General features: G+C 44.4%; 2 long non-coding RNA genes across 4 annotated transcripts; both read left to right on the forward strand.

Annotated features, from left to right (window-relative positions):
* The first annotated feature begins 1 nt into the window (after nucleotide 1).
* Nucleotides 2–7,912, forward strand: LOC142814746 (uncharacterized). Of its 3 annotated transcripts, XR_012895073.1 has the most exons (4): nucleotides 2–2,325; nucleotides 2,930–3,004; nucleotides 3,902–3,955; nucleotides 5,163–7,912. It is a non-coding gene; the product is annotated as an uncharacterized LOC142814746 (long non-coding RNA). The 3 variants fall into 3 exon arrangements; XR_012895072.1 differs by having other exon boundaries at nucleotides 2–3,004; XR_012895071.1 differs by having other exon boundaries at nucleotides 2–3,955.
* Nucleotides 7,913–11,204: 3,292 nt separating this feature from the next.
* LOC119171509 (uncharacterized) lies at nucleotides 11,205–12,244 on the forward strand. The gene is made up of 2 exons (XR_005109859.2): nucleotides 11,205–11,724; nucleotides 12,085–12,244. It is a non-coding gene; the product is annotated as an uncharacterized LOC119171509 (long non-coding RNA).
* The last annotated feature ends 10,643 nt before the right edge of the window (nucleotides 12,245–22,887 follow it).

Below are 22,887 nucleotides of genomic sequence, written 5' to 3' on the forward strand. Positions count from 1 at the left end.
CTTTCCTCTTTGTTTTCTTTTCTGCCTTTGGATGCATCACTTTCTACATTCTTTCCTTTCCAGGTGAAAATACTCCACGGTTTCAGTTCACTTTAACTGAAACCATGGCTGTATACAGCTGGGATTAAGTACAAGCCAACACATTAGCAACATGTTCCAGTTGGTCCCAGCATGAACCACTCGAGACTGAAAATGAAACCAGCTGGCCTGGAAATGGAATCAGCTGGAATCATTTGTTATAATGAAACCAGTTGGTGTGAATTATTATTATTATTATTATTAATATTATTATTATTATTATTATTATTATTATTATTATTATTATTATTATTATTATTATTATTATTATTATTATTATTATTATTATTATTATTATTATTATTATTATTATTATTATTATCATCTTCCTTATGGCCATTTTCTTCATCCCAGAATAGCTGTAGTGCAAGGCAAATAAGTGATAAGGACTCATTGCCTTCATGATGGTTTTTTTTTGTACATCTAATGCTGACAACATTTACAGTTCATTGTATGCCAGTACAAGTTTCATTTCAAAAAGGCACAGGGTATTTCAAGCAGTGCAAACAACTAAAAAACAGTTTGTGTAAAGCACAGGACATATGCACAACCAAATATTGCTGTGTGCTGCATCGAAGTTTAAGCGGACTGGCACTCCCTTACCTCCTATTGCCTAGCACCTCTCTGCCAGAGGAGGACATGGCACTGCAATTTATAGAAAGGCATAAAGCTACTCTGAAAAGGTCTAACTGCTTTGCCTCATACTGCCATCACCTGATCTTTTGGAGGTAAGGTAAGGTTGCATGAAAAACAGGTAGCCGTGCATCAGTCATTCCCTAATACGTACTTCCTTCAAAAATACAAAACATCCCCGGGATGTACTGGAATGACGAAAATATTCTTGTCCTGTAGGGTGTGCCACAACACTGGCTGATATATCTGAGTCCATTAAATGCAGTTAAAATATGTAGGTCTTTGTAAGGACATTATAAATACTGCCTTAAACAGTGTAACAGTGAAATACAGATTTAATGAGTAAACTGCAAATCAAATGCAATGTTATCAATGCAATAATAATAATAATAATAATAATAATAATAATAATAATAATAATAATAATGATGATGATGATGATGATGATGATGATGATGATGATGAATGAATATATTACTAACATGATTATAATAGTTTGTGGGGTTTCCACATACAAAGTAACTAATTGCAAGAATTAAAAGGGGGCACACAGGAAGGCAATGAGGTATATTTATAACAAATTCAATCTAACGAATTCTCCTACTGAGTTGCAAACGAAAGCTGGTCTATTAACACTACAAGGTAGGGCAAAAATAGCAAAACTAAAGATTTTGTTTCAATTAATTCATAGTGACATAAACATCGACCCGTCAAAAGTAATTTTTTTCTGTCATTTTAAGTTAACACCTTACAGGCACTCACAAACACATAATAAATACACTTTTAAATCAAGTTGCTATAAATATTCATACTTCCCCCAAACCATAAAAGAATGCAAACCAAATAAGTCCTTTTGGTACTGATGCCTCATCTTTCACTGTGTCCTTAGATATGGTACAAGCATGACGCATAACCGAGAGGAGAGAAAACAAAGAAAGGAAGGCAGTATTTGCCGAACAGTATAATAGACAGCGCTTTCTTAAGGATTACATAGAAACTGCAGTTGGGTAAAGATAACTAGATAGCGCTGTACCACTACTCTCAGATTGGCTGCATGGGGGGCTGTGCCTGGATATGCATAGAACGAGCGGATCTCTCCGTCTCCTTTATAGTCACCATACGTAGTGGATCGTTGGTGGGGCATGAACGAAGCAGAGTGGCGGGCACGTTAAAGACGCTTGCGCTCGGCTCCTTTGGCACGCGTCTCATCGGTGTTACCCATGTGTCATCTGCATTCTCGAACGCGATCGAACGCATAGACGCATGCATGGACTGACGCTTCACCCCACTCATTATCAATCATTCCATGAATATGCTGTAATTTTTTTTTAATTTTATTTTTTTCTTCTGGAATTTAAAAATTTATTATTATGTTTCCTCATTTTAACTTGCACATATGTTGTAATACCACTACTATTATTATATTCTAACAAAGCTTATTCAGCAGCTAAGTACCTCTATATCACCCTACATTTCATACAACACTACGCAGTATAGATTTAAAACTACGCTTCAAAGTTAGACTCCACTTATTTACTCATAAATTGTGCCATTCTCTTGATGGAGTGATTCATGGACTGAATTATTTTAGAATTTTCTAACACATTTGACAAGGTCAGTCATAAACATTTACTTCAAAATTGGCACTACCGAACAAAGTTTAATACTTTGAATGCTTCGCATGAAATTGAACTCACTTTGTGCTCAGCTAAGCCCAGCTTATTTCTCATTTTAACTGCCAATGCCCCTTCCTTGCTACCATTTAAATTTCGTCATGATTTGCTGATAATAGTGTTGTCATTTCTGAAATTACTAACAGAAACTATTTGTACCACATGTTATAGATATATTGCTAAAAAAATAGGCTGGAATTAATCAGAAACTCCCGCACTAACTATAAAGTTAGTGCGGGATAAATACCATATTCTTTCGTCACGATCGTAAAAATTCACGTGGCGGAGGCATACTCATGGCCACTAAAAAAGAACTATCATGCTCTCTAATCAACACATCTTCACAACTAGAATCATTATGGGTAATATGCCGTGCCCCTCCCGAAGCAATAATACTTGGCGCATACTATAGGCCCCCTCGAACTGACCCAGACTTCCCCCGCAAACTTAACGAAATCTTATCCCAGCTATCTAATAAACACCCTAACGCACGTGTTCTGCTTTATGGGGATTTTAACTTTCCCTCCATTAATTGGCTCAATCAGGTTTTACCAACCTCGGGAAATACTGAAGCAAGAGAATTCATCGATGTTTGCCTCAACTTTAACCTCATCCAACAGGTAACCGAACTAACGCACGTCACTAGTGAATCCTCAAACATTTTAGACCTGGTATTAACAAATAGCCCCGAAAGCTTAAAATCTATTGCATACTTACGTGAAATCAGCGATCACAAATACATCCATACCATATTTAACTTCACCCCAAAAATACGCTCCATTTTCCGCAAAACGATTCACTTGTATGATAAGGGTAATTATGAATTAATTAATCGTGAACTACGAGATTTCCTACCATACTTCGAACTCAATCTCGGTTCCTGTTCTCTCAATGACAGCTGGCTAATGCTTAAGGACAAGATAACTGACTTGACTAATAAATTCATCCCCACAGTGAGCTTTACTGCCAATAAAGATAAACCATGGTTTTCCAAAAGTTTGAAAACACTTGAAAATAAAAAAAGCGCCTCTTCCGAGCTGCGAAGTTTAATGGTAATGCGTGCGCATGGGGCAAGTACTATGCTGCGGAAGATGCTTATTATGCTGAAATTAGAAAAGCGAAACAGACATTCTATCACAATGATTTATCTAAAATTCTGAAATCTAACCCTAGAAAATTCTCGGAAATCATAAACCTGCGACTAATACGAGACATCACGCTTACAAACGATAAAAATGAAGACGTAAGCGACACTGTTTGTGCCAATATCTTTAACACCGTGTTCTCATCAGTGTTCACTAAAAAAGCCAACGTGCCGTTTCTTACGCCACCTACTACGACATTACCAGCGATGGCCCCTGTTGTGTTATCCATTAGTGGCATTTCATCACTCATTGACAAATTAAAACTTTCATCATCAGCTGGTGTAGACAATATTAACTCTAAGTTGTTAAAAAATACTAAGGAAATTATTGCAGTGTACTTTTCAATGATGTTCTCATTGTCACTCGAAACAGGAATTTTACCAGACGACTGGATGGAGGGAAAGGTCATTCCAGCCCACAAATCAGGTAACAGACAGTCCTCCCTAAATTATTGACCCATCTCTCTAACAAGCGTCCCCTGCAAAATCATGGAACATATCATATAATTACACATCATGAACTTTCTTGACACCAACAATTTTTTTCATTTTTCCCAGCACGGATTTCGTAAATCATTATCCAGTGAATCCCAACTTGCTATATTTTTTCATGATATACACTCTTCTCTCGACCATCACTTTCAGACCGATTCAATCTTTCTCGACTTCGCAAAAGCCTTTGATAAGGTACCGCACAAACGCCTACTGTTAAAACTTTCCCAGCTGAACCTGCACCCCAACATTCTTGCATGGACCACACAATTTCTTACTAACCGCTCTCAGTTCGTCTCTATTCAAAATACCCGTTCTAGCTCCCTCCCAGTAACATCCAGCGTCCCCCAAGGATTTGTACTCGCACCCCTCTTGTTCCTAATATATATTAATAATCTTCCTGTTCATGTATCTTCCCATATCCGTTTATTTGCCAACGACTGTGTCATCTATCGCACAGTTACTAACATTTCTGATCAAACTACACTCCAACAGGATCTGGATCTCGTGCAACAGTGGTGTGATCTTTAGTTAATGAAGTTTAACCCTACTAAATGCAAACTCGCCTCATTTTAACGCCAGCGTAATCCTTTATCATTCTCATACCTAATCTCCAATTTCGCTATCGAACAAGTTCAGTCATAAATACCTAGGCGTCACCTTAACATCTGACCTTTCCTGGAACACTCACATAAACAACATCATATCATCCGCGAACAGACCCCTCGGTTTCCTAAAGCGTCATTTGCGTCACGCACCACTAGACATAAAACTTCTGGCTTACAAATCGCTCATCAGACCTAAACTAGAATATGCAGCGCCAATCTGGAGCCCGCACCAGATATACCTAATAAACGAAATAGAATCTGTACAAAATCGTGCCACTAGGTTAATTCACTCTTCGTATTCATACGAAATAAGCATATCATCCCTAAAACATGACATTGATATTGATAATCTTTCTGTGCATCACCGCATCGCCAGCCTCTGTTTGTTTCACAAGTTCTTTCACAGTTTCCTCAATCAAGCACCTTACATTATCCCACCAACGCGCATATCTCACCGCACAACCCATTCTTATTCAATCGCATGCGCACGCGCTGGCACTACTACTTTTGCTGCTTCATTTTTTCTTCGCACAGCAGTGGACTGGAATGGCCTTCCCCGTGACATTGCAGCCATCACGTGTTCATCAACGTTTGCACAAAACATAAATACATATTGTTTGTCAGAAGATCACTCTCTGTAACCTCCATTTTTTAACCCACCCCTTATGTAATACCCCCTCACCGGGGTCTTCAAGATAATAAAGTGAAGTGAAGTGAAAAGTAGCAATGCTAACCACATGCTTGGCTTGTGCCAGAAATGTCGCACCACTCCTTCCTTTCTTAATGTTAACGTACAATCAAACCAAAACATGTGCACGCATGTGCCTTTAACACATTTTGTAAACAGATTTGTCCAATGCCTATGAACAAGCCTTACCAATGCCTTTTGGTCTGTTTGACACTTCAGGGCCTTCGATGCACTGTAAGGGCACAAGAAAACTTGTGGGTCTTAAAAGTGACTTGTTTCAAGACTTTGCAATATGATGGTTAATTGAAAGTGATAAAATATTGAAGTTGATAAATGAGTTAGTTGTGGTGTCTTGTATAATAATATACATACTCTTAAAAAAAGAAGCAAGCATGCAAATTACTAAATTCATAATGAAAACATAATGACATCAGTGGAAGATTGGTTGTTGTGGTAACTCACCTGCAGTTTGATCGTAATTATGGAATATGAATGTTTAACTATCTTGAGTTTTAATGAACTGTCATTTAGTTTGTGAATAACAGTATGCTAAAGAGCATGTACATATTCTTGTTTGGTTGTAAAACAACAGCGTTAGGAAATATTTTTAAAGAATGAGTGGTAAAAAATTTGTGGCACAAGCCAAGAACATTATTAGCATTGCTCATTTTGTAGCCAGCCTGGACATTCGAGAATAATTTAACAGACATCTGCCCAGCCAAGTATTTAAAATTACCAAGGATGTTTCAAGGAATGACTACATAATAATTGCACCTGCATGCATGAGCTTTTGTCTCTCAAGTTTCATGCATGTGCTTCGTCATGGCAGAGCATGGTGCAAATACACCCAATGGTTGTCAGCCACTGTTTGGTACACAAGTTGCGCAGCAAAACGAATTTGAAATAAAATTTAACACAAAATGTTTCATTGCTATTTCCCAGTTGATGTATTATTTGCATCGCAATATAAAAACAAGTACATCAAATACTGGCTGTATCTCCCTTTGCAGCTATGATAAGGACTCCTAGAAATCTTAAAAGTAGGAATCGAGTATCTGGCAAAAACATCAAGCCCTTAAAATCTACAGAACTTAAGTGTTAAGAAAGGGTAAGTGACAATTATATAGGTAGCAAAATTACTTTCCTAGAGCGAAGCAGCCAGCTGCACTAGATAAGCTGTCATGTTTAATGCGTATAACCTGCCAGGGATGAAACTTATGATACTTTTACACATTTTCGCTTTATTTCAGTGCACTTAACATTTTAAATTTTATTAAACTAGTAAAAAATGTTTAGTTCTACAAATAATGGCGACTGAATCAAATAGAACAGTATTCAACTTTGTATGTGAAATCGTAGAATATTTTGCACACTCTTCAAATTTGGCAGTTGCAGAATTTCCCTGGGACGCATACTTCTCCATATGGGCTTTACATGTTTTCTAGAGAAAGCTTCTGGGCCATCATCGTGAAATAATTTTTTTTAATTAAGCCATCATAGCAAGTGTGGTACTTCATTTGTTTTTTGCAAAGCAGTTGTAGGGTTCACATATCTCTATTTTCAAGAAATATGAAGTGAATGAATGAAAGTATATTTAGGCAGCTAACTGAATGATATAATGACCCGTATGGACTATGACCACTGGAAGGGTGGAGCGTGTGTTGTTACACGTGAACTTACAGGCTGTTAAGGGTAGATAGACAAATATGGCTGATTGTGTGTAAGTATTAGGGCATGTCAGTTCAGATTAAATACCAGACAAAGATTACAGGCAGCAGTCCTGATAGATGTGAACTGTTGGAAGCAGTTCAAGCTGGAAAAGAAGTGGTGTATTTAATTGTGACACATTTGTTAAAACTTTGAAAACCAGGAAAATTTCACGAGCAGGCAATGTTAAGTGATGTTTTTGATGACTGTGACATTGCACACTGTCACTCTTCACATGTGTCTGTTTCCTTATATATTTTCTACCAAAGCCACAAACAAAGATAGATGGCAGTTAACTCGCGTCCTGTTCCCTGTCTTATGCAAGTGTCATTCTGCACTTTATTACCTTAGAAGTACTTGCTGCTAGGCAGGTTGGTATTACATTATTAGGGAAAATTCTAGACGATGCGAATGTGTGGTGCAGTGTACATTTTCTGTAGTTCAGCTGCGACCGATGCTCTTTTTCTGTGCTTTTTCATTTTTCCAGTGGTGCTTAGGCATCTATAATTTTCCCCCTTAGCTGAATTACCTCCCTGAAGCTATGCATCATCTTGCCCATTAACAACCATTGTTAAACTATTGTATGTGGCATTGTTGATGCAAAATGACCTTAGAGTATATGCTAAAGCTCCTGCAGGATCACCGGCTGAATGTGACAACCAGTTCACCATTTAGAGGACCCGAAGTATTGACATTTTCAATATATCTGTTCACACAGTGCTTCATTGGAGTCATGCAAGCTTAAAATATGGTGCTCCCACAGAAAAATTTTTCTTCCTGTGCTGTGACCAACGGGAAAACTATGTAGACAATAATGAAAAGAGATCACAACTAGGTTGAGCTGTGTGATGTCTGCCTCACTAAACATGTAATAAATGAATGCAAGTGTGCTTATATCACCATGATATTGCCAGTTTATTACTACATTTGATATGAATCTCTGCTCGCTCCACCATGGTGTTCCTAAGGGCGTACACAGTCTTACCTCTGAGACAGCACCGCCAAAACTAATTTCATTGTCACAATCTTGAACAGGTGTGCAACAAGCATGCGCCAGTGCAGAGAACACAAGAGAAGTGGTCACTGCTTGCATGTTCAAGGTCGTATGCACGCACACCGGACTATGATTTTGCAGTGTCTTACATATTGAGTGGAGTATACATCGTGATGGCGGGAGCCATCTCTGTGGTCACCAGCTAGACTGTCACAATGTGCATATTGTTGCTTCAGACAACTGTTTAGGACAAAAAAAGGGCACCGTAGAAAAAAATATTTTTAGGCTAATGTAAGGGCTTGTGGTGAGGAGACTCTCAAAAGGTATATCGTGTGTCATCTTGCAATAGAGAAGCAACATTTATACCTAGATTATGTTAGTAGGAGTCTGCTAAACATTGGCCATACAAGCTTGTGGCTAGAGAAGGATGATGTCCAGAAGATGCCCTCCTGAAGTGTTAACCTGCACCGTCCTCCCTTGCCCTTCTTGGTGCACTGGAATTTTTGCCCTATAGGTACTAATTCCTTTAGTGGGTACTCTTGAAGGGCTTCTGAATAAGCTCACTCTTACCACCTGCTTTACCCAAGGGCAAATCCTACTGTTGGAACTTGTTTGCTTGGCAGAAATTTTTAACAGGAAAAGAAGCTTCACTCGTTAGACAAATAAAGCTACAGCATTGCAAGATTACTATGATGTTATGTACACAGACCTCCCACATACAACTAACTAAAATCTCACCACTTACCTCTATGGCGAGCCTGATTATGCCTTAAGACAGCATGTAAGTTTCTTGATCCTATACTTTTTAATCAGTACATGAACCTTGAACAAACAAGATCGTCACGTGCAGTGCATAAAACCAGTGCTTATGAACTGCAATGATGCCATCGAAAGCATCAGCGAAAGTAAATGCACCCTGCTGGAAAGCAAATTCTGCATGAAGCCTGTAAATGTACTGTTAACAAAGTCTTCTCGACAACTTCATTACTTCTACTTCTGCAATTTTCATAATCCTGTCTCTTCATACCTTGCTGTCAACCCAAAAATTATTGACCTATGAGGTGTTACTCATATGACCATGCTCATTTAACATAGCTGCAAGCCTCAGTGCTAACCTAATGAAATTGGAGACTTTAATAGAGTAATGCTCTCTAATGCTCACCCCTTCAAAAAAAGTTTTTAGCATCCCCTGAAAACCTATTCTTTAAAAATTTGATCATCAGAGATGCGATGTATCTCCACACCTGATGGCAGACATTTGTCCAATTACAGTCACATTATACCAACAAGCAGCCTTTGCAAGATGCGTGAACACGTGCCATCATCTCAGGTCAACATGTTTCCTGAAACCAGCTTGCTCTTAGTTATGCGACAGAATGGTTTTCATAAATCATTTTCTTGCTAAGCTCAACTTGCCCCATGACAAACTGTGTGTTTAATTTTAGACCATTCTTGGGGGATTATTATTCTTAATAACTAAAGAAAGCCCGATAAAGTGAAGCATGAGCTTTTAAAAGGAAATTTGCAAAACATGCACAATCGTCTCCAATACCTAGCCTGAGTATATATTTCACTATTAATGATCATTTTCATTTTAGAGCACATATCTGATGGCACAAAATCTGGAGTACCAAGGAGTCTGTCACAGGTATCTTTCACTTCTTTACTAGGGGTCATGCAACAATTTTAAATTATTCATGCGATATACTAGAAGTTTACCGCAGTGTGAATCACTTGCCACAATTAAAAAAAATAATTATGGGGGGAACATATGGACTCTTTACAAAGGTTAAAGTTGGTGCTGATGCCGTCTGTCGCATGACCAGTAATGAGACAAAGCACGGCGCATCGCATTAGGCTTAATAGCAGTGCTACGCTTCCATTTCACAATCACACACGCGCGCATAATGTATGCTTTACTGCAATACACTGCAAGCACTTCACCCCATGACAATGGTGTATTGCGGCAATGTTAACTTTTAAAAAGACCTTTACGGGTTAGCAATTGAAGCTCGACAATGCTCCCAGCAATGAAATTTCTATTTTATTACATTTTTTTCATTGTTATACACTTGCCTAAACTAGTGTTACCAGCCGTCCCGAATTTCGCTGGACTGTCCAAGACTTTGCCCGCGCTGTCCCAGTCGGGACAAATGTCCCCGATTTTTTCAGGACTGTTCAGTAAATGAAAAAAAAAAAAAGAAACGTTTTGCGTAATAAAAGGCATGCCAAGTAACGAGCGTCCGTCTGATCACATAGACAAAGAAATGTTGCTGTGGTTAGCTGCAAGGAACTTTAAACACTTCAGCTGAACTTTAGCGTCTACTTTTACTAGAGCATTCTAGAGCGAGAGGAAGTGTCACGAAGAGCACATAGCAAAATTTAGTGCCACATCAAGAGACTAACGCAATGAAGAGAAGAAATAACGGATTTGTTTGGAAGGCACCGCAACAAAGAAAACTAATTTCCTCACCCACACACAACTACCTTCACTGTTGGTTACCCCAATCTAAACACACACTGCTAAGCAAACAAATTGCCATCATCTGCGACTGCTTAATAAAGCCACTCGGACAAGAACGTTCTCTAATTCCAACTTGTGCATTCCGTATCTATCTCGCGCACTTACGCAAGAACAAGCTTCAATGAAAGCGTTGGCACAGTATATACTTCCTCCCAAGTGACACCAGCTGTTTGATCGGTCCTCAAGCAACACGCATGCACCTACCATACATCCGCGTAGTACATGCATCAGACAAATATTCACAAATCGCGTTCCAAAGGCCTTTATTTTATGCTCGTTGTCATTGCTTGTAGATTTGGTGGCAAACACTTCGGGCTGGTAGGTGTTAATTCTGTGCTTCGGGCGAATGACGTTAACTACTCGATAAGCACGGCGACATCACAGGAATTAAGAAAAGCGGCAGCGACTTGCGTATGAATCACTTTCTAACAACAGAAAGCGACCACGACCCCACGGGCAGAGGCGGTTCTCGCCATTTCAAACAGATTACAGTCCAATCCAACACCAAAATCGGAGAAAAAACATCACGACTAGAATACGATGAACCCGCCACAGACTGTGTGTCACAAGCTAGTGAGGAACTCTACCTGAACCACAGAATAAAGAACGCCCAAATCGCCTGAAAAGTGTTTTTTAACACACCGATTCTAACGCCATCTATTTATACACTTTAAGCCAAGTCAAGCCGGTTTTAGGCGGCTATTGGGTGAACCGAACCGTTTTGCCTCGAAAAGGTTCGTGCCACCGGGGGAACCGAAACACTTCCGCTTTTTTTTTCAAATTAATACTAAATAGTTAGCTACTTATTATTAAAAATACTGCATAATAAAAATTTTTATTATTTAATTACAGGTAAAATTATAAGAAATAGCAGTTTTATGTAACGTATAAATTATTATGACGTCTTAGCGCCATAGTTTAGTACAACACATGTTGTGCTCTTGTCGTGACTTGTCTGTCTTTGGATTTGTATTTTCGATGTGTTAGTTGCAAGTTTCCTCTGGAATCTGTGTGACATGAGCATGTAATAGTTTACTTTTGAGTCAGTTACACCTGTGGAAAGTGTAACAAGTGAATATCAGCCTATTTTAGCTGTTTTTTGGTGCTATGCTATGCGGTGTCTTGATTTCGTGAGTGCAGATCGAGGCCCACCTTGTATCTCAGCAATCGATCTTTCATGCAGGTAAGTTGCATATTTATTTCAAATATAAGTAAACCTTGCATATCCCAAATGCTTCTGTGCTTTATTAGGCTCACTGTCGTCGTACATTGATGTTTGTGATGTTAATGAATTTGCATATGCATGCCGGTTGCTGTAAGTAAGCCATGATCCTTTGTCTCCGTGTAATGAAGTATTACCACAATGCTTAATTCTAGTTGCTGAGCGAAATAACGGGGCTGTATAGATGTAGAAGTTGTTCGCTTGATATGTACGTCGTCGTGCGCACTGTCTCCCGCGAACGGACGTTAAGTAACATTTTTAAAGATTGATAATCTGCAGTCACGATATGCATTGACAACAAAATATTTTATTTTGTTATAGATTGCCTGCATCACTTGGCTGCCCTCGACAATACAGACATCTGTGGTGTGGATCAAGGTCCCCTGTGGATTTTCATTCGGAACAATTTGAGCCGGAGCCGAAGCTGGCAGATTACCCTTTTCAAGTGTAAATAGATTTTTAATAAAATGTAATAGATCAACGCTTGTGTGTTATGGGTGTATTTAACGGACTTTTGAAAAGCAGCCCCTTTAGAACTACATGCTATTGATGGGAACAAACTTAATCTGCTGATTGGTACCACTTTAACTCGTATTACTAACTCATATTACTAAGTATTAAGAAATTGAAATGTGACGATTGTTCAGCTGTGAAGGGACTAACTTCCAGTTAGAAACATGCCGTATTTCAGCTGGTTCGAGCTGCAATAAAGCTTGCAGCTGACAATATGCAGCTCGAATCAGGCTTATTGCCTGCTTTGTTGCTTGGAGGTGTGCTCCATGTCGGCGAATTACAAGTTGGCCGACTGCCTGCAACACTGCGCTGGAACCAGCAGCTGATGGTTCTATCGCCTGCTGGTTTCAACACCTGCTGGAACCACCAGCTACTGGTTCCATCACCTACTGGTTTCATCACCTGCTGGTTCCATTACCTATTGGGAATGTGCTAATAAACCAGCACTGCTGGAATCAATAGCCAACCAGCAGGAAATTTTCACATGGGTTGTCTTTGCCACATGGGTTGTCTTTGCCAATTAGAAAGAGACGTAACGGAGCTTGGTGCTATCGTCCGAGTGATTAGCAACACTCGCGCGGCTGTACTCATCGAGCCAGTTCTCGACGTCTTCCCCGCGAAGACCGGCGAAGAGAGGGAGATCACGCTGGTGGCTGTGTACGTAAACAGGAGGCGCGGCTGAAGACGGTGGGGGAGAGATGGCAGCAGCGATGGCAGCAGTGCTGGCAGGCTCGTTCTGTGACATGCTGCCAGACAGTGGGGGCAATCGGCGGCCTGGACGCAGCTCCAGCGAGTCGAGCGAAGTGGGAGAAGACCGAGGACAGAAAATCCACCTCCACCACGTATGACGTCTGGGTTGAGACAGCGTTTATTCAGCCCAAAGGCTCAGCAATGAACAGGGTGTCTGAAACCGAGCGCGCACACACCCGATGATGATTGTGGTGACAGCCAGTGAAGATGAGGACAGGGACCCAGACGGATGATAATGATTATGATAATGCATATATGAAAAGAAGTGCATTATAAATGCCAACACTATATATATATATATATATATTGTGATGATGTGGATTGTGTGGCTCGTGACGGGGCGAAGAGGGAACGGCGGTTCTGCTCTGCGGTACGCCTTGGAGGCGAAGACGAGAAAAAGGAAGCGCAAGCGGGGTGTGCGGCTCGGGCAGTTGGAGCGTGACACGGTTCGAACGGCAGCTGCTGGTCGGCGGTTCGGGTCGTGACATCGCCTAACCAGGCATCCGGCAGCCTTGCGAACCTGGTGAGCTGGCTTCCTGCTTCGGGCTGCGTCACTCAACCAGGTGTCCGGCAGCCTTGCGGACCTGGTGAGCTGGCTTCCCGCTCTGTGGACGGCGCTGACACGGGGACCGGCAGCATAGTCTGTTCGTGGCCTGAGGTCCTGGGGCCCGAGTGGTGGCACGAGGTGGCCGCGGCTCATGTTGGCGACGGGCCATTAACCTGCACTGCAGTGGCCTGGTGATCTACCGGCCTGCAGCACCACCATCACCACCACCACCACCTCACCACGGTCAAGGCAGCGTGACTGCACAAGGAACACCGGTGACGACCGACCTCGCCGCAGCGACAGCAGTCATAACGGCGAGTAGGACAGTTCGTGTGCCGAGGCGCGTAGGACAGTTGGCATGTAAATAAGGAACGCTATAGTGTGTTGTGTGTGAATTGTAAGAGTTATCGGCTGTGTTAAAGTCTGTGTTGTGTGTACAGAGTCACCTGACTGCCGGTTGATTTATTCCGGATCCTGGGCCCACATTACACCATAACACATATATATATATATATATAGCACAGAACTTCGTTGACGTGCTCACACTTTGATATGAATTCGCAAACACAGAGGTGCCACAACGTGCTTTCTTAGATACCACGAAGTTCAATCACACTTTAAAAGGCCGAGGAATGGCCCCTTAGCCCAATTTTCGCGTCCTATGTGCCACGCTCACCTTGCTATCATGCCTCTCTCTTTTTTGAGTGATTACAATTTGGTGATGAACATCTACAGATACCACAACAGTTTGTTTAATAAATTTAGCATGGTTGTTAGTCGTCGGGATGGAGATGTTCCAAGAATCAACGAGGATACATACATTCACATTGAATGGGCTATAGCAGCCAAACACCAAAACATACATTCGGCAAATCCTCATTTATCAATGTACAGAAAATATTCCATTACCTCTGTACAGGCACATTTTACTGCTGCTATAGCTCCAACTTCCAAGTTACCATAAGCAAGGCGGATCAGGTTTATCAGAGACTAAAAAACAGTTCTGGCGATTCAGTGTGGAAACCCTAAACATCAAAAACGATTCGTGACACTCATCGGCTCACAACAGCTTCGACAGAGCAGCAGTGATATACCCTTTTCGAAGAAAATTATTTTCCGGAAGCTGCAAATGAATTGACCAGTCCATAAAAAGTTTGCTTGTTCCAAACTGTAACTGCATTAACAAGACACAGCAGAATAAAAACATGAACAAGTGATGTAATATAGTAGATCCCCTGTTTAGAGCTTGTCTACTCTGAAATACTACAGCACACGACGTGAAAATGTCGCATTGGTGACCCGCGCCGCAAAGAACCTACGAAGAAAAATGATCATAGCGGAAACGTTGGCAAAATTTCACTATTTGTAACATTGCCTTGTAGCATTTTTATTCTCCCGTAAGAACATGATTGAGTTATTACTGTTGTGACGAAAACTTTGTCTTACTTGTTGGTTTCCCTAGCGTGTAGCCAAGAGTGACTACTGCCGAAAGTGAGGGGCTCAGCCCCCCCAACTTCTTTCAGTGGGGGCTCGCACCCCCCTTGCCCCCCTAGCTGGTATGCCTATGTCTCCTCTTACTCTCTCTTTGATTGCTTTTGCGCAACGATCTAAATTTGAATCTCCGGTGATTATCACGTGCTGTGACTTTTTTGCTAGAGTGTCTCGCGCCTGGAGGTTACTTGCATCTGTGATGCCGGCTGCTTTGTCCCATCCCACCTCCACCACTACTTCGTTGAAGATTGGTCTTGTGATCATTGAATGCAGTTGAACCCATTTTTCCTTTACTTCTCTGTCGTTCTGGGTGCCGGTGCCCTACCGTTCTCTCAATCGGCCGCTCCTATGTTCACCTCCTCTAGTACCTACCGGAGATGTTGAAACATGCTATTCAGAGATAGAACTAAGCCTGAGAACAACATATATGACATCTGCATTCATATTGTGAAGGATACTCGCCTGCTGAATTTCGAGCTCGACGATTGTGTTGCCCGCAATCTCCTATGCCAGTGTAGCTCTCGTCAACCAGTCCGCCAAACATGTTCTCCTGACACCGTGTTCGCAACTTTTACCACCTAGAGAGGGCGCTAGTGTAAGCCCAACATTGTTGTCGTTTGCAATGGGGGATCATGTTGCTGTTGCTGCATAGTGTGCTCGTCACATCGAACTGTGTGGTATTTTCAGCTGCAGCCACCATGTTGAGAAGGTTTCGCTTAGAAGGTGATTGACTCTAGTGTGTATTGTATCCCACACTGGGTGTTGAGAAACCCTTGCCTGGTGTATTATTAAAGGAGAAACTCTTTTGAAGGAGTTTGTCGACACTTCGATTGAAGGAGCTTCTCGACACTTCTACTCACATGCATGCGCACGAGTGGGACCTAGGAATGTCTCTCACACACACTGATATAATAGAGGGGTGAGGCACTTCGACGAACCTCCCCCCCCCCCCCCCCTCTTGAAAGAAGAACCATAAGCGCGTGCTTATGCTTCTACTGAATTGCAGCAACTGCAAATATTTCTTTTCTCTCTCCCTCCCTTGCAGGATTATCGCTTGTGCAAAGAAGGAACCTCGCCATTGACAGCACGGAGTGTGCACAGCAACACCCAGCACATTTCGTGATTTATGTACCTCTAGCTCACAGTGAGAAAACAATAAAGAGTAAATCATCGCTACTACGACTCGCAACTCGCAGTATCTGTCCAACTTCAGTATTTCAGTACTAAATTCAAAATAACCGTAGTGAAAATTGCCAGCGACTAAATATAAAGCACAAGCAAACTGGCAAAGTGAGGCCAACTGAATGCCGGCAAGGGCTGGCAGTGTGGGCATCCCCCAAACAACAGTTATGACAGCTGCTGCGTGGCCATGCCACCATCTATGAAAGTTGCAAATGGCTTTCACCGAGTGGTGCCCCGTTCTCGAACTCCTTCAACCGTCTTGACCGTGTGCCTCATCTTTCTTATATGTTCTCTATTTCTGTTGCTCCTGTGAGGCGAGTGCTTTCTCTGACCCCCCTTTTCACATCTCCTACACGACACTGCGCCGTGTCGCCTTATAGGCAGACTGAAATTAGGTGCCTTTCAGGGGCGAAGCTTCTTAAGTCTTGGGTTGTGTATCCGTGATGTATGTATGTAGTAGTAGTAGTAGTAGTAGTAGTAGTAGTAGTAGTAGTAGTAGTAGTAGTAGTAGTAGTAGTAGTAGTAGTAGCGGTAGTAGTAGTAGTAGTAATAGCAGGTAGCAACCTCTCACTTAGTACTTGGAATGCCTACTGGATAGTGGGGGGGGGGGGTATAAACAACAAGAGGGAAGGCACGGAGGTTAACCAGGCACATGCCCGGTTTGGTACCCTACGCTGGGGGAATAGGAAGGGGGCATAAAGATGAGAGAGAGAGGAAAGAGAAGAGAAAGAGAGAAAAAACAAAAAAAGAAGGATTGTCAGTCAATCGGCTGGCGCGTATGCAGCGGTGACACTACACAAAAGTTAAAGGTGGTCACGTATGCCTATAGTCCTCAAAAAGCACAAGACAGCTTTGACTGCTTTTTGAGCCAACGAAAGGCGATGACGGTGTTCCAGTAGCATCTGCACAGAGAGTGGCCGATCGTCCAATTGTCCCAATGCGTCCAAAAGCTTCTGTCTTTCAGAGGCAAATCGAGGGCAATGGCATATCAGATGGTCGATGTCTTCTTTAGTGCAGCAGATGTCACATTCCGCATTGTCGTTCAATCCGATGAGGGTTCTATATGCTTTTGTGAAGGCAACCCCCAACCAAAGGCAACAAAGAAGTGAGGCTTCACGTCGATGAAGTCCGGATGGAGGTCGAAGTTCCAGTCGAGGGTTTATTTGGTATAGTCTCGTATGCCTTATGCCTGGGGTGTTCCACTCCTGCAGACTCAGACTACATGCCAGGTGACGAAGTTGCTTTGCAGCGTCAGTCCTTGACGAAAGAATCGGAAGGGTGTGCTCTTCTTGGTGCGATGCGCGAGCCGCGTTGTCTGTGGAATCATTGCCACTGATCCTACAATGGCCAGGAAGCCACTGAAACTTGACCTCGTGGCCTGTTTCTGTGACGTGATTAACAAGCTTGACAACCTCGTCGAAGGACTTACTGCATGCTCTGTAGGGCTGGTTTTGAGTCAGAAAACACAGCCCATTTACTCGAATATATGATGAAAAGATTCGAGATGGCGGTACTTAGAGTGTTCACTAGATGGGCAGATAGACGGACGAATGCACAGACGAACAGCCAGATGAGCAGATGGACAGATGCACGGAAGCAAGAATGAACGAACAGACGAAAGCGCGGACGAAGTGACAAACACTTCGCCCCACTCATCATCATTCACTTCATTAATTCACATCATTCACAGGTTCTCTTCGTCGGTGACATTGCGTAACATGGCATCGAGCGTCGTTGCCGGGCTCCTTCCGTAGACCAATTTGTATGGAGATATCTGCCTCATCTCCTGCACTGCCGTGTTGTATGCGAAGGTCACGCACGAAAGAATGGCGTCCCACGTCTTGCGTTTGACATCGACGTACATTGCCCGCATGTCGGCGATCGTCTTGCTTAGCTGCTCGGTGAGGCCGTTGGTCTGTGGGTGGTACGTATGTCGTCCGGCGGTGGTTTGTGTGGCTGTATACTAAGATCACTTGAGTTAAGTCGGCAGTAAATGCTGTTCCTTTGTCGGTGATAAGGACCCCCGGGGCGCCGTGACGTAGGACGATATTTTCGACGAAGAACTTAGCTACCTCGTATGCGCTGCTTTTGGCAGCGCTTTTGTCTCGGCGTAGCGGGTGAGGTAGTCGGTAGCTACCACGATCCATTTGCTTCCGAAAGTTGACGTTGGGAACGGCCCCAGTAGGTCCATACCAATCTGCTGAAAAGGTTGGCGAGGTGGTTCAATTGGCTGCAAAAGTCTCGCTGGCCTTGTCGGTGGTGTGTTGAGTCGCTGACAGTCCCGGCATGTCCTCACACAACGAGTGACGTCGGTGGTAAGACGTGGCCAATAGTACCTTTCTTGTATCCTCGGGAGCGGGCAAGAAACGCCGAGGTGCCCTGCTATCGGATCATCATGCAGGGCCTGCAGGAGTTGTGGTCGCAGAGCTGAAGGCACGACAAGGAGGTACTTGGCTCGATGCGGTGAAAAGTTTTTCTTTTGGAGAAGACCATTTCGCAGGAAGAACGACAGAAGTGGGCACTTGAATACCTTCGAGACTTCGGCGGTCCTGCCTTCGAGGTATTCTATTAGGGCCTCAAGTTGCGGGTCGGCCCGCTGTCGTTCAGCGAAGTCGTCGGTAGTTATTGTTCCCAAGAAGTAGTCATCATTTGGGTCGTCAGGTAGTGGTTGGTCGACAGGTGCACGAGAGAGACAGTCGGCATCGGAGTGTTTCCTGCCGGACTTGTAAACGACGGTAATGTCATATTCTTGAAGTCTCAGGCTCCATCGTGTGAGGTGATCTGAAGGGTCCTTCAAGGTGGCTAGCCAACACAAGGCGTGGTGGTCGCTCACAACTTTGAAGGGACTGCCATAGAGGTAGGGGCGAAATTTTGGCGTAGCCCAGATGATGGCAAGGCACTCCTTTTCTGTTGTGGAATAATTGGCTTCTGCTTTAGATAGCGATTGGCTGGTGTAACTAATAACCCTTTCAAGTCCGTCAGCCCTCTGCACAAGAACGGCGCCAAGACCTACGCTGCTTGCGTCAGTGTGTATTTCTGTCTCGGCGAATTCGTCGAAATGGACAAGTAACGAAGGCGTCTGGAGGCGATGTTTAAACTCCTGGAAAGCGTGTTTCTGCGACGTTTCCCACTTGAACTCCACGTCAACCTTGGTAAGGTTAGTGAGAAGATCGGCGATGTGGAAGAAGTTTTTCACGAACCGCCCATAATAGGCGCACAGGCCCAGAAATTGGCGCACCGCCTTTTTGTAAGTGGGGGGCGGGAAGTCGGCGATGGCGGCTGTTTTCCGTGGTGGATAGGGACGAACTCCACACTTGCTAATAACGTGCCCCAGAAACAAGAGCTCCTCGTACGCAAATCTGCACTTTTCTGGCTTCAGTGTGAGTCCGGATGTCTTGATGGCTTTAAGTACAGCTTCAAGGCGCCGAAGATGCTCGTGGAAACTCGAGGAAAACACGTCGACGTCGTCCAAGTACACAAGGCAAGTCTGCCACTTCAATCCTGCCAGTACTGTATCCATGACGCGTTGAAAAGTTGCAGGCGCTGAGCAAAGACCTTAAACTCGAAGAGGCCATTCGGTGTTATAAACGCCGTCTTCTCTCAGTCTCTTTCGTCGATTTCGATTTGCCAATAGCCAGTTTTGAGGTCCATTGACGAAAAGTACTTGGCGTTATGGAGCCGATCAAGTGCGTTGTCTATTCGTGGGAGAGGATACACGTCCTTTCTTGTGATTTTGTTCAGGCGGTGATTCGACGCAGAAATGTAGGGTCCCATCCTTTTTCTTTAGTAACACCCCGGGGGACGCCCATGGACTCTTGGACGGCTGGATGATGTCATCCCGCAGCATCTCATCAACTTGTCTCTTCATAACCTCACGTTTTCGCGTCGAACCCTGTACGGACTCTAATGGAGTGGTCTGGCGTTTTCTTCGGTTATGATGCGATGTTTCGTGATTGGGGTCTGCCGAATTTTCGATGGCGATGAAAAGCAATCTTCGTATTGCAGGAGCAGGGCCTTGAGCTGTTCTTGCTTACGGTTCAGAAGTCTGGGATTGACATCAAAAGCTGTTGGAGAGGCTTGGTTCCTCTGAGCAGGTTCTGCAGAATCGGTGAGGGCGAAAGCACTGGTGGCGTCCACAATTTCTTCGATGTATGCGACTGTTGTTGCTTTATTCACATGTTTGTACTCATTGCTGAAATTCGTGAGCATAACTGTTGCTTTGCCTCCCCGCAGCTCTGCAATCCCTCTTGCGAGGCAAATATTTCGGGAAACCAACAGATGCTGACTGCCTTCAACGACGCCTTCCAAATCAGGTGATTTAGGAGCACCGACTGAAATAATGACGCTTGAGCGAGGCGGAATGGTGACTTGTTCTTCCAGCACATTCAAGGCATGGTGTCCTGACAGCGTGCATGGCGGTAGTGCTTCTTCTGTGGATAACGTTATCGACTTTGTTTTTAGGTTGACGACAGCCCCATGGAGGCATAAGAAGTCCATAGCAAGGATGACATCTCTCGAGCAACGCTGTAGGACTACGACGTCTGTAGGATAAATACGGCCGTTAAGGGTGACTCTCACTGCGCAGATTCCTGCAGGCGTTACGAGATGACCTCCGGCTGTGTGGATTTCAGGGCCTTCCCAAGCTGTCCTAACTTTCTTTAACTTCGTGGCGAACGACCCACTGATGACGGAATAGTCGGCTCCAGTATCGACGATAGCGGTCACACTGTGGCCGTCGATAAGAACGTCGAGGTCACTAGTTCGCCATCTCGCATTACAGTTAGGGCGTGGCGTCGGGTCACGGCTGCGTCGGCTTCTTCCGCTGCTTCCATCTTGCGTCGTCAGGCCACCTTCGGTAAGTAAGCTTTCGCCGTCAGGGCTTTGCCAGGTTGGCGTTGTGTTCGGAAAGCTCCGTCGCGTTGTCGTCATCGTCTGAGGATCTTCGGTAGTTCGTCGCACAGCAACTGCACCTCCATCGGTTGCTTCCCTTAGTTTTCCAGATACGGGCTAGGAGACCAGCCCAGCGTTGAGCCAGAGTACTGCCGGAGGTGCGGTGACATGCGGCGTCTGGGCGACGGTGAACGGGAAGGACTTTATGGTGTCCACTCAATTCTTGTCAGGTAATCGGCGATGTCACTTGACCGTTCTCCTGGCTGTGGACGCGGTGCATTGATGGCGAAGCCACGCAGTCCCATCTGTCGGTACTGGCAACGGCGGTATGTGTGTCCAGCCTCGCCACAGTGGTAGCAGAGCGGGCGGTGGTCAGGGGTGCGCCAGACGTCAGTCTTCCTCGATGCACTGCGCTGGGCTGCTGGCGAACGATAGGACGTCGGTGGGGGTGGTGGCGGCGGTGGTGTCTGGCGACAGAAGTGCGATGGGACAGAGTTTTTGTGTGTGCGTGGAGGAGGGCCGTGGCAGCGGGCTGCAGCAGCACAGTTCATGGCTTGCAGCTGGGGCTCTTGAGACTGAGGAATGCCCAGCGATTGCTGGATCTTTTGACGTATGACGTCCGCGATGGATTCCACGTGAGGCTGCGCTGAAGGAAGTGATTCTTGCAGCTCTTCTTGCACGATCGCTCGGATCGTCCCACGCAAGTCAGTGGTTCCAAGCCCTTGAATGCCGGCGTAGTTTGCAGACGAGAAGCTACGGTTATATTGCCACGTGCGCATCTCGAGCGTCTTCTCTATCGTAGATGCTTCTCAAATGAATTCAGCGACCGTCTTTGGCGGGTTTCTGATCAGCCCGGTGAAGAGTTCCTGCTTTACTCCTCACATGAGCAGACGGACTTTCTTCTCCTCGGACATGTCGGAGTCAGCGTGGCAGAAAAGTTTTATTATATCTTCCGTGAATAGCGCCACATTTTCGTTTGGCATCTGCATGCGGGTTTCGAGGAGAGCTGCGGCCTTCTTCTTACACACCACACTTGCGAAAGTGGTGAGGAACCTGGCGCGAAAGACGTCCCACGTTTTAAGGCTTTGCTCTTGATTCTCGAACCAGGTCCGAGCAACATCTTCTAAGGCGAAATACACATGCCGGAGCTTGTCATCGTGTGTCCAGTCATTGAAGGCGGCGACGCGGTCGAACCTTTCGATCCAACTTTCCGGGTCTTCCAGTGGCAAACCGCGGAAAGTTGGCGGCTCTTTGGGTTGTCGGAGCAGGAGTGGTGCAGGCTGCACGGGGGCGGTCTTGGTTGCAGTAGTTGATGTCGGGATCCGGGTCTGCCTGGCTGCTTCAGGAAGGGGCCCGTACTCTGGTTGTAGTCCCCTCTGCCGGTGGCTTATTCGCTGTTCAGGGTTAGCGTCCGTGTCTTCTTTGCCGCTTGGGCTGGGGTCGCGGCTTGAAGGGGGCGTCTGGAACATCAAAAAAGCAGCACCTCCACCAGATGTCACGGGGTCGTGACGTGGCTGAAGACAAGAGACATTGCATTGGAATTTCACTGTTTATTTGGGCGAACCTGTGCCCGGTTAATGGAAAGTCCGATTACAGTAGCAGTCTTGGACTGATAGCGGCGAACGGAGCGTCGGCCGTCGATCAACTATTCACGAGCGACAAAGTGCGTCGGCATTTATACTCTTGCCATCGAATGTTCTAGCGTTATCGCTGGCGGTGGCGTAGGTTCCAGAATAATCTGTACAGTTCGC

The sequence above is a fragment of the Rhipicephalus microplus genome, chromosome 4, assembly GCF_043290135.1.
Source record: "Rhipicephalus microplus isolate Deutch F79 chromosome 4, USDA_Rmic, whole genome shotgun sequence".
NCBI classification, from domain to species: domain Eukaryota; kingdom Metazoa; phylum Arthropoda; class Arachnida; order Ixodida; family Ixodidae; genus Rhipicephalus; species Rhipicephalus microplus.